At 31.3% G+C, this 17,951-nt stretch overlaps 1 long non-coding RNA gene across 1 annotated transcript in view; it reads left to right on the top strand.

Annotated features, from left to right (window-relative positions):
* Window positions 1-7,379, top strand: part of LOC132708004 (uncharacterized) — an 87,433-nt gene extending 80,054 nt beyond the window's left edge. The window contains exon 3 of the long non-coding RNA XR_009619808.1: window positions 7,123-7,379. This is a non-coding gene — a long non-coding RNA (uncharacterized LOC132708004). The remainder of the gene's footprint in view (window positions 1-7,122) is intronic.
* The last annotated feature ends 10,572 nt before the right edge of the window (window positions 7,380-17,951 follow it).

Genomic DNA, 17,951 nt, shown 5'->3' with positions numbered 1-17,951 from the left:
CAAAATTTTTGGACGATTACAAAGGATTCTGTAGGGAACGAACGGAGGTTAAACCGCCGCGTGCAATGTTTCACCACAGAATCAACACACTGACTTATGTTTCTCGTGAAATATGTCAATATTTATGTCTATAACGACAGCCCACCGAAGTTTTTGTTCATCTGAAATCATGTTGTCCATTTTCATATATAGGGTGTTCAAATAGTCTGTTTAAGAATATATCTCATTTAATATTTGTTTTAGAAAAAAATGTTAAATATTAATATAAGACTAGAATAAAGAATTTAAAATTATTTTCAAATATACAGGGCGATTCATAAATATATGCAAAAGCTAAGTTATATTCTTTTATTGCAATGCTCCGTTTTATACTCAATCACACAATGTTAGGTTGTTATGGCCTATACTGAGTGTTTTCTGATTAATCGTCATTTTTTCGTCAAAAATGCCCTGTATTTAATACCCTACATTTTTGACGCCGTTTCCGACAGATGTAATTTTATTATGCCAACAATTTTATAAAGTGGTACAATTAATTATTCTATACTTCTTGAAGTTAGTTCGAATCGTTTATATAATGTGAGTCAAAATGCAAAATATTAATTTTCGTGGAGAACCAAATGATACACCCTGTATATTATACTTCCATTAATTACTCCTAATAATGCTCTTTTGCTCTTTTTACGAACAAAACCAAGTGTTCTTAGATTTATAGCTTTTTTTTGTCAATTACTCCCATTAATGCTCTTTCAATTTTATTGAGCATTCTCTGTAATTCGAAAATTTGTCAAATTATGACAAAATATCACAATAAGCCAAGAAAAATAAAAATAAATAGATACATTTTTAATTTTCTGAAAAAAAATTTTCATTTTGTTTCCATTAATTTAGAAATTTTGCCTTTCTTAAAGCACAAAATATTATTCTATAAACTAAATGTTTTCAGATCCCGTCTTTAAGTGCAAATGTCAGTAAGTTTGCAATGCATATGCTTTATGACTATTATTATTATTATTATTATTATTACATCTCTCAATCGTTTAAAGCCCTTGTTAGAGGGTGTATCGAAGTCGATGGGAGACATAAATAAATTGACACTTAAGTAAATGGTCCTTTTTTGCGATTCCAATTTTGTTCTTAGTTTTTGTGTTAGTGTGTTTTATTCTTGTTTTTTGTTGTTTTAAGTATCTTCTCTGGAACTATTAGCATTATTATTATTATCGCTAGCGTAAAATACTGTTTAAATTGTTTTTCCAAAGTTGCGCAGTTTTTATTTTTGTTTAAATCTCGGATTTAATAAGTTTTTTCCGCATTAAATTTTGTATTATCATGTAACGAATGCAATTATCTGAAGGAGTTCGGCTCTGTAGAATTTTGATGTTCAAATAATATTTATTTTGTTTTCATCTTTTGTGAAAATTTTTATTATTTTGTTCGTAAAAATGCATTTACTTCAAGAAATACTAAGGTTACGTATATGGAATGCTTAATAAAATTGAAAGAACATTAATAAGAGAATTAATATACAGGGTGTTCCGTTTGATTGTTTCACGAAAATTGATATTTTTTCTTTTGACTTACCCTGTATAAACGATTCGAATTCAATAATGAATTCAATAATGACGGTATCACTTTATAAAATTGTTGGCATCGTAAAATTACAGCTGTCGGAAAGGGCGTCAAAAATATGTTATATTAAACACAGGGCACATTTTATCTATTAATGTCATAATATAAATTCAAAAAATATAAGTTGAATTTTCCGCATATTTATAAATTACTCTGCATATTAGAAAATAATTATAAATTGTTTCTTTTAGTCTCATCTATAACTTTTGTATTTGACATTTATTTATCTATCTAAGCAACAGACATATTTTTATTTGTTCTTTGAAGTTACTTTTAATTGATTTCCTTATTTCTAACTACTTTTTTGTCCTTCCAAATGTTGGTAATTAGATTTTTCAATTATTTCACATAGGTAGTTGTACAACACTTCGTTCGCTCTCCCTGTTTTGATAAATTGATTGAGTGACAACTCACTGCAGCAATTAAAATTAATAATCAAAATACACATTCGAGTATGAATATATGAATCTTAAGCTTTGGAGCAGCCTTTCGTTCAAATTGCAGGCTTTTCCATTTACCTGTCAATTTCACTATATGAGGTTCAAAGTTAAATTGACTCGCACACAGTTTGGAACTAGAAATTTCAGACTCGGTTGTCTTTGTTTGCCTTCAACTTGCCCTAAAAATCTCTTGCGTAAACGATGTCGTAACTAATTTGCGTTGCTATATTAGTTATAAAATTACTATTATTATTATTATTGTTATTATTATTATTACTATTATTAATAGCATTGTTATTATTATTATTATTAAATTTACAAGGTAACTGAAATTGTTCATCGATGAATCACTTTCCCTAAACTTTGTGACCCTTTGTTATCTGCCAAATGGAACGTTAAAAAACACCCCCATGCGTTTAAGCGAACGGATGATATCCCGGAATATAGTGTCATCATATATATATATATATATATATATATATATATATATATATATATATATATATATATATATATATATATATATATATATATATATATATATATATATATATATATATATATATATATATATATATATATATATATATATATATATATATATATATATATATATATATATATATATATATATATATATATTTATATATATATATATATATATATATATATATATATATATATATATATATATAAATATATGGTTCGTCTTATATATATATATATATATATATATATATATATATATATATAAGACGAACCAAAACAATAATGCGAAGCACGGATGTACGTTTCTTCACGGTAGGACAACGGAGTTTTTTTTTTTCTAAAGCGTTTTTTTTTTGGTTTGTGTGAGATTCACGGGTTAATTTGTCTTTTTATTTAATTAAGTTGTGATAAATTTTGCTGAGATTTTTTGTGTCAGTCTTAGAATTTATGGCGTTTGGATTTTTTTGGATCTCAATCATTTCATAAAATTTCCGTCTTTCTGTGTGGCTTTCTGAGCGTAAAATTTTCACACTTTGTGAATCAATGTGGCTTGTCGATTTACATATTCGATGTGGCTGTTGTGAATGTTGTAAAACTGTAAATTACCAAACAACTTTATAGTGAACCGTTGATTTTTGGCTTATGGTATGTAATCGTAATATAAAAAATTATGTATGTTTTATTGTTGTGCATCTATTTTTATATTATTTTTAATCACTTTGTATGTTCTATTGACTTGCACTAGTAATTTTTAATCATTTCAATCTATTTTTCTGACTCCTATACAAATTTTTATCTATGTTTTAATTATGACCAGGAAAACAATGCTATACATAATTTTATTCAAAAATACATTTTTGTAGGTTAAAATGAAATGTCTGAAGAAGGTCTTGAAGGCCGAAACGTCACAAAAAATAAAATGTTTCACAAGTAACGGAAACTTATTTTAATTTCACTAAAAAAGGACCAAAAAAAACCCAAGAACAATTTCTTAAGAATATATAAAATCAAAAGCATCCAAGAACTCACAAACTAGAAAAATATGCCAAGCATGGGTGAAAATATGCTCCATTTTCCAACCGTCAGAGAAGAGTATGGAGAGACGGTGGCAACCAACCTAAAAGCGTACTCAAAACTTAATCTATAATTGTGTAAACAGAAAAACCGTAGAATCTTTCTTTTGCGTTGTAAGGATGACAATCTAACACCCACATTTTTAAGAATTAAAGTTGCACATACCAATTTTTCATGTAAATACCTCGGACGAAAATTCAACGAAATAATTTTAAAAACATTTGTTCGAAAAACCCTAAACCTACTAATTACTGAGACGACCCATACGATAAACCATTTAACATCGGAAATCGAAAAAATTGAAATATTTTTGAAAACTCTTTTAGAACCGAATATTTTTAACAACTATGCAACTATTGTAAAAATTAAAACCGAAAATTTATTTAAAAACATTAATGAAAAAAATGTAAACAAAATTAGAAAAATAAACCCTGAGCTAAACACGCAGACAAACGGTGTTGATTCCTCCAAATGGATCGAAAACCTTACAGATACTGAAATCCCCAACTACGTGAATGACATATTAGCCCTAGGCCCAAACTTTGCAGTCCCAGTAGAAAAACCTGAAGAAATACCCATCACCGGTATTATTTGTAACATTGAAACTGTATTACACAACACTCTAGTGGAAGGGATGAAATAAGGGCCAAGTCCTGTAACATAATTACAAACTTTAAAAATAACTTTGTTAAACAAAAAAGTAACCAAACAAACAAAAAAATCTTTACTAGCAAATTGAAAAAGACAAAAGCTTTCCTAAAAAGAAATAAAACTTTAAAAATATTAAAACCAGATAAATCAAACAAAACCGTAATTATGCACGAAAATGACTACAACACAAAAATGTATGACCTTCTAAACGATGACAAAACATATAAACAAATAAATAATGATCCTACAAACATTTTCCAAAAAAGAAATAACGATCTGGTATCAAAATGGGAAAAAGAACTTTTTATTTCACCGAATGTAGCCAAAAATCTTAAAATACAGAATGCACTACCTCCTAGAATCTATGGATTGCCTAAACTGGATAAACCTGGCGTACCTCTAAGACCCATAGTGTCATGCATTCAATCCCCTTGTGAAAAATTATCAAAGTTCCTTAAAAATATACTACAAAACGTTATAAATCAAAATCAATATTACATCAAAAACTCTTTCGATTTTAAAGAAAAAATAAAAAATGTCAGGATACCTGAAAACTATGTTTTGATCTCGTTAGATGTCATCAAAAATTAAATATTTCACAGACATTCTGTTAAATCACTTTCTTGAAGCTGTAGAATTAACATTAACATCAACCTATTTCTTATTCAATGACAAATATTACAGGCAGGTCGATGGTTGTGCAATGGGAGCATCGATTTCCAGTGTTATTGCACAGTTAGTAATGGAAGATTTGGAAGAATCCGTACTAAAAAATATAAATCTTCATATCCCCCTATTTTATCGTTATGTCGATGACTGCGTAAGTGCTGTCCCAAAAACTGAAATCGATGATATTCTAGAGAATTTTAATTCATACAACGACAAACTTCAATTTTTAATAGAGATCGAAAAAAATAACGTCATTAACTTTCTAGACCTGACTCTATACCACAGCAAAGACCAGATCAAAACCAAATAGTACACCAAAGATACTTGGACATCTAGGTATGTAAGTTTCAACTCCCAACATCCCATCACCCAAAAAAAATCCGTAATAATAGGTTTAGGCGACCGCGCTATTAAACTGTCCGATCCTGAGTACAGACAGCAAGCTAGTAAAAAAGCAAAACAAGCCCTAAAATTAAACTGTTATCCGGATGTATTAATAAATAAAATTTTCAATAAACGGATACACAAATTTTACAATCAAAATGCTGGTAACAAATCCGAAAAGAAAAATACTCAAAAACAATATCTCCCATTACCGTAGGTTCCAGGGCTATCGGAAAATTTGTGTAATGTGTTCAAACAACACGACATTACTGTGGCACACAAAGGTTATAACCTATTAGAACAAAACTTTAGTAAATTAAAATAAAAAATCCCTGACGAGAAAAAAAGCCACGTTGTGTATCAAATACCATGCCAAAATTGTAACGGTGTCTACATCGGACAAACTAGTCAATACTTAAAAAGTCGCTTAAACGGCCATAAATATGACAAAAAAAATAACACTGCTCTTTCGAGCCATTCCAGTGTTCGAACACAGTGTTCGAAGTGTTTTCGGAGCGCGAGCATTGAAGATGCCAAGTGAGATTTTGGCGAAACGTCTGCAGGATTCCAGTTGGAGTTCAACAAGCGAACGGATGATATCCCGCTGCGCTCCGCTCGTGTAAAATAAACTCGTGACTCAAATGCCGTTTGCCTCACTTGTTGCATAATATACTATTTTCTAAATGTTTTGTCCAATTTTTTGATTTTTTTAGCCAAGCATCGGATAACACTGACTTTAACTTACATATCCTAGCATTTCGTTAAATGATGACTGGCGTTTTAGGTATTATATGGGGTTAATATAAGAGTTATGCGTACAATAATTTTAAAATGTGGAATCATTTCGCAATCAACTTTTCTTTAAAAACGAATTTTTGTTAAAAATCATTCCTTCCATACGTTTTGTTTTTCGATTTGTGTATTGCACCGCATTGGATTCTTTAACAGTCTAAATCAGTTTCTGGCTGAGAGCGAATTTACTTTAAGAAACATGTTACTTTTTGTGGCTTTACTCGTTGCTGCCCTGAAATTACTGTGTGTGGTTCATGCGTCTAGCAAGTTTAGCCTAATCTAATTTCTCCAGGTTTTCCCAAAACGGTCAACGATCATTAATAATTCTTGCAAGGTATTCAAGTATTACGTCTATGTTCAACAATGAGACCTTTTACGTAATTTTCAGCACTTCAAACTATGATAGTACTATAGATCTTGCTTTCAAAACGTACTGGCAAACTAACATGAGAGCAACAAGTAACAACCATATATATAACTGAGTTTGCCAATTTTACCAGACATTCATTTATCGCGTTTCTTTTGCACCGTAGTGTATATTGGCAACATGAATAAGTATACTTCCAGCAGGAGGTACGTTTATATATCAATTTTCCCTCGTATTATTTTTAACTTACATAGCTACACAGTAAGGAATGACTTCTTATTATAAAATGATATATTAACTTGACTGTTAAATATGTTCATCTAAGTATATTTATTTAGTTGAAACTCATATATTCTTGTCAAAAGAGATTTCATATTCTTCGCAATTTTTCCTTATCTTGACTAATGAAATTCTTGTTTTGAGGCAACGAATTAAATTTTCAGTTTATCGATTTTGTTCATCATGCTTGCAGTCAACTTAAATAAGTGAAGTCATCCAGGCGTAAAGCTCGGTTTTAAATAATACATGTATATGACAAGCTGTAAATTGCTGTCATTTTTGTGAATAGCAACAATAATGAAAAGGGAGGATATTCGTGTTCAAATATGTTTTTATTTCGTTTTTCAGAAGATGAATTTCAAATTCTTCCATCCTGAACCAAATTACATACATCAACAATAGTCTAGAAAAAACGGCGATACCATGGCAATTGGAGATCAGATAATATCTTAAATCTGTTACAATTACAAAGATCTCATGCAACTAGATCAGAATGGTAAGTTTTTTCCAATGTCCTAAAATAAAATGTTGACTAAAACATTTTTCCTTTTTGTGTACGAATTAAATAAATTTTGTTGTATTTTCTGCTAAATATACAAACTTTGTCTCCTATACCCTGTACTTTTTTTTGACAAAAAACCTTACCTGTCTTATGCCCGAATACATACAGCATGTGCTTGATCAAAGATTTGAAGCTGAGGCAAAAAAGTTGTACTTTACTGCTAAACATATTATTCTATTTTAATTATTGAAAAATCAAAATAAATAAGAACTAAAAGTTCAGATTTTCACGAAATTATATATTATGACATGACAATTGTTTCGACAACACCGTGTCTTTATCAAATGTTGAAAATCTGAACTTTTAGTTCTTATTTATTTTGATAAATGGATTTTCATCAAGTAAAAGCCACCTCAGTTCAATTATTGAAAAATCAAATTTTAGTTATGTACGAGAATATTTTTGTTAAACCCAGATCAAGCCAAAATAGGGACGTTTCTGTGCTGTTTTATTTTCGCCACGTTGCGTCCTTAAAGTATTTTTATAATCGTGCGGATTGCAGTTTTGTTAAATGAAAATGTGTAATTTTTTCTTCGTCGGATATTGTTTAGTGATATAGCTACGTTTTGTTTCAATACTGTAAATAACCGAAATTGTAAGTATTGCAGTACAAATAATCCCCGATGGATAAGAAAAAAATCATACACATCCACAAAAATTAACAAAATTATTGGACCTTATATCTCTAATAACTTAATTCCTACTCTCGCAGTCTATTTACCAAATCCAAATCTGCCCGATATGCCAGATAGATTTGGTTTCAACAGGATGGTGCTCCGCCACATTTTGCTCGTAAGTATTTAAATATATAAATACGATATTCCCCGGATCGATATAACGGTCTGCAAGATCTCCAGATATTACTCCACTGGATTTATATGATTCTAAATTATGAATTACATACGATATAACACAAATTAATGACAATATCCTGACCACTTAATGTTTTGCAACGGTTTTTAAACCGGTTAACATATTGTTGACAAGTTATTGGTTGGCATTTTCAACACCTAATCCAATAATTTCCTTGACATACCCTGTTTATATAAATTTTCTCTCAATTTTACTCAATCTTGTAATGGATATTTTGCGTTAAACAAATTACAAACTTCTTGAGTTCTCGTTTTCCGCCACATCCAATAAAAATTAAAATTTCAACATTTGGATGCACTATATTCAAGTTCTTTACTATCCGAAATGCTATTATTACAATTTCTATTATTCATTTCAAAATGAAATTACTGTTTTTTATTCTTTTGCTCATACTACTTGAATTATGCGTGAAATTTGACGCAGAATTGGAAAATAGATTCAAAAAAATGGTGTTCCATTAAAAAAAAGGACTTGGTATGTACTTAGGCTAAGGCTTAGATTTTATTTCAAATATATAAAGTTCAGAGAAATAAGTGAATCCAATCAACCTTGTACATTTAAAAAGATCATACTCCTTTTCGATTCTTGGACCAAAGTAATGATTACTTTCAGATCAAGAAATTGATATAATTTCTCATCTTAAGTGAAGATAACAAACTAAATGAATCTAAGAATTAGGGCATATATTAGTGATTGAAATTTCACTTATCGATAGGAAACCTAGGTTCAATTTTGCCAAACGCACTGGGTATTCTAGCGACATGCGGGCCACACTTCAGGTTGCCTGCCACTTCTGCGACATTCGGTGGCAGTCGTTTCGAAATTTTACGTTTGGCGATGTAATCAGAGTTGCGGTTGGGATAGTTCATTTCCACAAAGCCAACGACAAAATGACCCATAAACGAAATAGCTGGACGTATAACGGAGGTGGACTCGAGTCGGTGGCGGAATATTATCAGATACTGCAAGGGTCGAAATCGCTTAGCTCGAAAGCCCGACCTAAGAGTGTAATGAGGCGAAGGGGTCGGAATTAAGCAACGGGGCCGCGGGGCCCGGGGCCGAGAGGGGGGGTAAGAAGAGTGAAGAAGGTGTCCGATCAATACTAGCCAGGCTTCGTTCCTCCTCCATTCGACTGCTTAAGAATTCTCGTAGGGACGGGTTTAGCTGCCGTCGTGGCGTCGAGTTTCAAGAAGAGAATTCATTTCTTTTCTACTAAATGTTTGCATAAATAAACGATGAATTATTTTAATGCCTTGTAAACGAAAAATCGACATCGGACGCGAAATGTTTTGTACATATACAAACGAAGAAAGAGATTTCTTGAAAGTTTTGATAGTACATACACTTTCATCGAAGTTTCCATAATAACCCAACAATTTCAGATGTCCCCATGTGTTTTAACCTACAATATTGAGAACAATTTTAACTTTATAAGGCTATTAGGATTTTCTCTAACACTTGAATTAACTTGCTTATTTTTTCTTTGAGTTTGCGAATAATTTCACAATTGATGACGTAGTACATTGAAATGTTTTGTAATTTCGGTTAGTTAATTAGCGGAAAACGCGAATATATAACTAGCGTATACATAATTTTTTGCTATGATTCTGCTGTCCATTACAACCTGGACATAGATATTTATTTAGAAAATGTCCAAAGTCGTGGTAAAATGAAAGGCGGCTCCCCTTGGGGAAGGAGGCTCACCTCAAAAATTAATTTTTTCTCCTAATAATTATAAATTCTGGTTAACTGTTTGTACATTTTTAGCCGTTTGGGTAATACCAAGGGTAAAATTAACCGCTTAAAAATTTAAAAAAAAAAAAAAACTATTCGATATTGAAAGTATTATTTTTTGGACAATTCTATGGATTTAGCCTAAAGCCGGAGCTTTCGAAAATCGTATAAATACCAATAACAAATTTTTTAATCCACAGAAAAATAGTTATTAATCGGAAATGTTTTTTTTATTAAATACTTTTCAATAAGTAATTATAATTATTATATATAAAATTGTAAAAAGGGGAGAGTGTGGCACGACGACCAGAAGCTTCGGCAAAGTTTGGGTTTAGTTAAAATTAGTCAAAAATAAATCGACTTGATGGTTAAAAGCTACAAAAAATAATAAAAAGCTTAAGTGGGCCGCCTTGCCCTCCCTCCTCTAATTAGATATTTTACAGAAGGGAGTAGAAAAAACCTTTTTCTCTTCTTTTTAAACTTTGGGACACCCACTGTATCTTTGAAATGGCATTATAATATTCGCACTCATTAATGATGATTAATGATTTAATTATCGTTATCCACCTCTGCTTCCATTCTTATGTATAATGAGTGTTAAAGAGATTAGTCAAGGCGCCAGTTTACATCAAAAGTTTTTTTGTAAAATTTGTAGTACATATGGTGCAAGAGAGTTTGAACCCAACCTTTTATTTGAATTTCCTTTTTAACGATAAATGGCAATTTGACATTTGCATTCAAAATGGCTGCGCTATTTTCTTTGTAGGTAATCCACAAGAACCCATTTCAAAACAGATATATGACGTCATGTTCCTTTGAAAATTTGGTTTTTACAATATCTCAGATATCAGAATCAAAAGATACGTCATACGGCATAATCAAAGAAATTATCAATTTCAAATGGGTTACTAAAATGGTGATTTAGAAAAAGTTGAAGATAGAGAATATATGTTATTATGTTACTGCTATTTTGGTTACTTCATACTTACCTTCCCAGTAGATGTAAAGTATAAAAACAAGTTTGTTTTTGGTTATTGGTTTTTATTTCTCAAATATCTAGTTAATATTAATGACAAATCTGTACATTAGCAATCCAAATTAAAAATTTGCATACTACCCAGCTAGTTTCTAAAGCATCGGTTGTTTGGTGGGAACCGCTAGTTCCTCCAAAGAGGAATAGTTTGCCGATTAGCTGGTCAGTTTGAAAACAACCGGAGTAACCAAATTAACCATAACATGGTCGCATTGAAGATTTCAGATAAATATCAAGAATATTGAATTGAATTTAAATTGAAATCCGTTGCCAACAGGAATTCTTTGATCTTTACCATTCTGATGTATGTTTCCAGTTTGACCCGCAATACTCAACTTTTTTCTATAGTAACAGGGTATCCGTCGTCAATCATACATGTAGTCCGAATTGGAATTAAAAACCTTCCTACAATAACATCGAACATTTTTTCCATTTTAATTTTTTGCCTTTTGACGTTGTATACAAGTTAACTAACGAATGACTACAATTAGTGTCGCGCTATCGAGTTTAAAAAAATTACATTCGCAGCCCCATCTCTCCTGCGGTAACCAAACTATGAACTGCGCCGAAAAACGTATTCTTTTAAATCTTTCATCAAGGAATGCGTTATTCGTTTTTTCGCCCGTCCGCCGGTGGTAGCGCTGGCTACCTTCCCCCTTTGAAAAATACGTTCGAAGGAGCGGGGATTCGAAAGAGCCAGAGGGGAAGAGCACGCTCTGACAGGCCCCGCCCATAACATGGCCTCCTTTGATAGTAATCGCAAGGGATTCAGAAAGTTTGGTAATGTTGAGAAAGAGAGGACTCTGTAGAGGACGACGGAGTCGAGGGTTGCCGTGTATCGCTTGTGGTAATTTTACCTCCATCCCTCGGACAACCGACCTCGAAGTGAACTAAACTGCTTGCTGTTATAACTAAAACCATTGGCGTAGTCGTCAAAGGGATTATATTACCGGGCTTTGCAAGTAGTAAAAGCTTTGTAACCGGAAGTGGTGAGCGGCTTGGTTGCAGGTTTTTATAGTTATTTTTTATCTACCTCAAATTACTTCATAGCCTATCACGGTTCGAAATACATTGATAATCTGAAGTGTATCTGGCACTTTCGAAAATATATATTGTTATTTAATTTCGTAATAACTGGTAATAACTTCCGGGTCGTGCTTTTTGCAGTTTTCAATTTGAAACATTTAATGGCCTACCTCCACTAGCTATGAATTCTTACTAAAAACTTACTGGTTGGCACTGGCTGTCTCGAAGTTAGGTGGCTCCATTTCTACGCAGTTATCTATGTTAAAATAGAAATAAAAGTGTTTATTAAATATAATTATAACTAGAATTTTTTAGTTTTGATTAATTGACTAATCAAAAATTGTTGTGTGAGCTATCATTATTTAATAATAATATGCATTTTATAATAAATTATTATGCGTTTGTGATGTCCAATTTACCTATAACCCTCTTCAAGGAATACCCAATTACGATATTAAGCGATTCCGAAATCCCAATAATAATATCGACTCTATTTGACTTGACTGGTCAATTGACAAAAAAATTTGACCAGTCAATTCCACAACCCTAAATAATTAATAAAAACGAATATTACGGAAAACCAAAAATTTAGAAAAGGTATAGTAGATTCTTAAACAAAGGGACATGGAATATGGAAAATTAGATAGATCCGCATAGTGTTCCATTTGAAAAACCAGGCAAAAATTAAAAGTTCGTCAAGTTGGCAAAACTTTAGAAAATTCTGGATGTGAGATAATTACTTAAGAATTTTACTAATTTTTTTTTAAATATTTTTACTTTTTTTACTTTTTGAATAAAACAACTCAATTCAAAACAGTAAAAGTGTCCCTTTTGATAAACACTATATTATGTGTCAAGAAAGTCGAAATCTCATCTCACGGTTGTTTATATTTGCAGAATGTTTATTTCATAGTAATACCTAAAAAATATATTTAAAGTTTCTTGGTAAGTGCCTCACTATGAATTGAAGACTTGTGAAGACTTCTTGACGAATGTTGAGAAACAAAAGTTATAATTTATGAATCGGCAGTCAGAAAAAATCAAATTAAAATAAAATTGTGATCAATCAGAATATATGTTATGGAAACATTTTTATCATTAATGACACAGAAACAGACACAGTAGGACCATTTCTTCTTTTACTTAATAATTGATACTAATATATATTTCGGTAACGCAGTGACTATTTCAAGAAAATGTTCTCTTTTCATTCTAACAAGTGTAAAATAATTGATCCCACAGTTAGGTATATTGAATTTACTTATACGCTTTTTTTTTTCGTATTAACACTTTAAAATAACCAGCAGCATCTGTCCAATCGATTATAACATCCGTTCTGCACCTAATTCAAAAGAAAACGAGTTTTCGGAAGCAGATGGGATCCCGCTAAAACCAGCGAGATAGTTACGCGGCAAGCAGATGTGACTTTGTCGGAAGCTGAGCTACTGGAGCCGTCCGGCGAGCTGACCAGTGTCCAGTTTTTTCGTGGGGCGAGAACCAGTTTCGAAAAAAACCGTTAGAAGTCTGAAAAGAAATGATTTCGAGATTAGTCTTGAAGCGTGATGCTTTAGAAGTGTTGTGTATGATGCGGAACTGTGTCGTTTTTCAGATTTTCCAATTTTACAATTTGACTGAGAGGTACTTATTTACATATTTACTATTTATCGGCTATTTATAATATTCAATTATTATAAATCTGAGAAATATACTGACCTCCAAAGGTTCGATTAAATAGCCAAGTTAAATATATTGTTTTATTATATGTTTTTGTTGCATATTTTAAATTCAAGAAATTTTATTATTAATAATGATAATATTATGGGCTTACTTAATATTGCGATGATTGTTCAACCCTTCAACCATTATTAAAGAAAATATTTTAAATGGGTTCATTCTTGCATTCCTAGGAGGCTCTCATAAGGAGGAAATACTAAATTTATCGAAGTAGAATTTTATATACATTACATTTAGTTTACATAACGTCAATACAGATAGGGACAATAACAAATATAACACATTTAATTACATATTAAGTTAAATAAAACATATCTAAAATCAACGTAGCCTTGGCTATAATATAATTGTTTATTAATAATTTTTCATAAGAAACTGAAAACGCTAAATTAGGTACTTTTAATATCAAGTTATAAACCCTTCTATAAACTTATACCAGGTAATCCAAAAAAAACTGAAATTCGTATTTATAAGAGCCCAAACGGGCCTGGCATATTTTTATTTATATTTGTTTATTGACATTTACATATTTATATTTATTAATGTTTTAGTTTCTTTACAATTTAAGTAAAAGTTAAAAGTTAAAAATGCTATCTACGAATAGGTTCTCAAAGGTGTGTTTTGCAGTTGCATAAAATTCTGTAAGAAATGCATATTCACTTAAAAACCTTATATCATTAATCCTAAACATAATCCTTTTAAAATTTGAAATTTGCTTGAGATGTGCTGTGTGAATCTAGTCACAACGGAAAACATTCAACGTCGCCCAATGTTTTTTTCAACATATTGTTAGAAAAACTTGGCTAAAATTATGTTCTCAATGTTATTTATATTGTTGTTCAAAATTTTGCGACACCCTTCGGATTGTTGCATGGTTCGAATATGTTGCATCGATTATAACACACCTCCCAAATAGTAAAAAATAGTAAAATAACAATTAGGGAGCTCTCCGGCTCGACTAATCGAACATATTAGTAAGTATTCTGTTCTTGAAATTGATGCTAACTTTCCATGAACGGAATAAATCTAAAATCGGAATGTTAAGTTTTATATCATACTTCATGAACTTACCTAACGAAAAATTTTGAAGAAAAATAAACTACGGAAAGAATACTTCTCAAGTTCCGGTCGATGCCTTTACATATTTCATACTCGCAATGATAGATGTCGCGCTACCTTATGTAATTCCCTTGGTCGAAAATATTTTTGTCTTGCCGTCCATCTTAAACTAATTTAAAATTTTCAAAATACGGAACAAGCATCATTATAATAACAATAATATGGGCAAATTGAAAAAAAAATGCTTGGTAACAAATTATTCATATATTTTAAATATCACATTAGTGTATCTTTGCTGCCATCTGGATCTTGCAATACAGACTAATAAAAATGCTTAAAGATTTCTCCTCATAATGTCTCTGGTTTCCACAAAATCGATAAATTATTACCTATTGAAACAATGTACGTTTCATATCAAGGCAAAAAATAAAACCTTAATAAAATAGCTTACTTTTGTCTTTATTGTCTAAGAATTGGGAGCCTTTTTACATGACGTGAAAATTTTTGAACCTAAAAGTGCGTTGTTTAAGCGACCGAAAGCTATTTTTCAATTTTTGGACTACGTTGTTGAAAATCATTATAGAATAGGCTAGCAACAAAATCATCCTAATAAACAATTACATGTCACCTCTTTGAGCGGAGGTTAGATTCACAATGGCAATTCCTCTGTTACCGACTTTAGTGCTTTCCTCAGTCATGACAGTATGTTTTTCGTATTATAGATTTTCACATTTAAATAGTTCTCATTCTGTGTCTGACTGAGTATTCTTCAATTTATTGATACTTTGTGCTTTTTGAAATACAGATCAATAATTTTTGTATGGTTTTTAAGAACTGTTCGACCAGCCGACCGGGAAATTAAAAACTGACTATCTCATCCCAATAAGTTAAACTAAGCCAACTGAGTGATATTTGAGGCTTGCGTTCAGCAGCAGATTAAAAAACTACCTTAATAGTTAAAATTCGTTTCATTATCATCCGAGAAAAGTGATTAAGTTCTAAATTAAAGAATCGGTCATATTTCCTGATTTTTGTCGTTCTAGTTAGCCATGATGGATCTAGCAACAAAATTCGATTTCATTGTCTTTTTGTTGAATCTATCCAGTCAAAAATATTTTCAATACAATATGACGACCTTTAAACAATATTTAATTTATAGCTCTAACTTGGTATAAACACGAACGTTTAGGCTTAATGACGATAATAAGAATCAAAAGCCATTTTATTAAAAATATTAATGTTGTGCTTCAAGGAATAGTACAACGCATCCAAAGTAACGTGCTACTAAAATTTGAGTCAGTTTCAACGTAAATTTTCTCGCGAACTGCTGGCTCGATTTGAATATATATTATAGCTTAAATCTTCACGAAACGATATTCTGAAAAATATTTTTATTTAAATTGAAGTTTAGTTTAGTGTTTAAAGGAAGGCGTTTAATACCCAATATTTGTCACAGTCTGTCAACTCTATTAGTTATCTATTATATAAAATACTAAATTTAATATCAAACTTAACAATTACAGCTAATTACAGCTAATGACAAAAAAAATTGAAACCAAAGCATTAACATCAAGGAAATAAAAAATCAATATGTTACATAAACGCTCGATTGGGTTTAGGTCGGCACTGTATGGAGGCCAGTATATAGTCTCAATATTGCCCTTATTTAAATAATTTTGTACTATGTATGCGGTATGTCGCTGGTATTATCTTACATCAGTAAAAACTTTGTTCCATAATGTACTTTTTGCTATTTAAAGGTGCTCCGCCCAAACCATCACACATAACTAATTTTGGCAAATAATATATTGCATCGGAGTAACTTCCCTTTGGTTTTAAATAACTGATAACTGATTTTCCTTGCTATAGAGAGAAAAACTCGTCTCACTAACCAAAACTTGTTCCTAATCTTTAGCAGTCCAATTCACATTCACGTAGGGGAAATACGAACGCCTAAGGGAAAACTTAAATAAAACAGTGGAATTTAATCACAATACGAACTACCATTATTAATTACATAGATCACATTTAAAGCCCAACGATGTTGACTATCCGTCAGTACAATTCTCGTAAGTCCATTTTTTGCACACGTAGCAGACAATCCGGTCGTCGATCTATATACTTATCACTACAAAAAATACAAAAATCGTCTTTATTTTTCTTTTCGTCTTTTTCATTCTCTCTTTGTTCTTTCGTATTTTGACTAAAGTCACTAAAGTCTTCAATATTGTTGAAATTCTTCAATACTCCTTTAACCTTTTTGTTTAAAGGTTTCTTCTAACATTTCAATCTTCTTATTTTATTAGGTTGAATATGAAGTTTGTTTTGCATGGCCTTCAAATTATCATTAAATATATTAACGTCAGTTTCATTAAACGCATTGATACGACTTAGTGATAACGCCTCAGGAGTGCTCAGCGATATGCTGGGGTGTCTTTTCATGAAATTGCAGTCCCAGTGTTTTCCAGCCATCTGTTTTACTCCGTCGAAATTGTGAGGAAGTTTGTTTGTTAATAGAGTTTGTGGCATTTGATGATATAATCGAACAGCTGTATTTCCTCATCATCTGAAAATAAAGGTTTTCTTATAGAATTCGGCTGTTTTATCACTTCTTTCTTAAGGTGGTCAACGACAGTTGTTTTTGGAATATAAGTTTCTGCTGCTTTTCTAAAGGGTTAATTTTTTTGTTTTGACATAGTCAATGGCCTTTTCAAGATCTTATAAACTGTACTTGTGCTTGGTCATTCTTTTGTAAGTACGAGGCATCCAAAACATTAATTAAAAAAGTTAATCTACAAAAGAGAGTGAGGTAATGCTGAATGGGCCGAAAGTAAAAGTGAAAAAAACAAAATTGGTTATGTTTCTTTTACCAATTGCGTCATTGTTATTTAGCTGATTAATATGTGATTATTTCACCATGTTAAACCTAAATTACTAATGTAAATATTAAAAATATCATACCATGACAAGTACGTGCGTCCGCGTCTCTCCTATTTTTGACTAGCACTAGTAGTGACGTGATCTCCAGCATGACGGAAGGTAAAATATGGCTATCTCTTTCTAACATAGTAGAACCATTGAATTTGGCATTACCCCTCGTTCGCGTTTCCCTCACTCTTCCCTACGTGGATAGTGTGAGTCTTAATTAATTGAAAC

The sequence above is a fragment of the Cylas formicarius genome, unplaced genomic scaffold (genome assembly GCF_029955315.1).
Source record: "Cylas formicarius isolate icCylForm1 unplaced genomic scaffold, icCylForm1.1 PGA_scaffold_10__41_contigs__length_53128322, whole genome shotgun sequence".
Taxonomy (NCBI): domain Eukaryota; kingdom Metazoa; phylum Arthropoda; class Insecta; order Coleoptera; family Brentidae; genus Cylas; species Cylas formicarius.
This window is presented reverse-complemented; position numbering and strand designations above follow the sequence as displayed.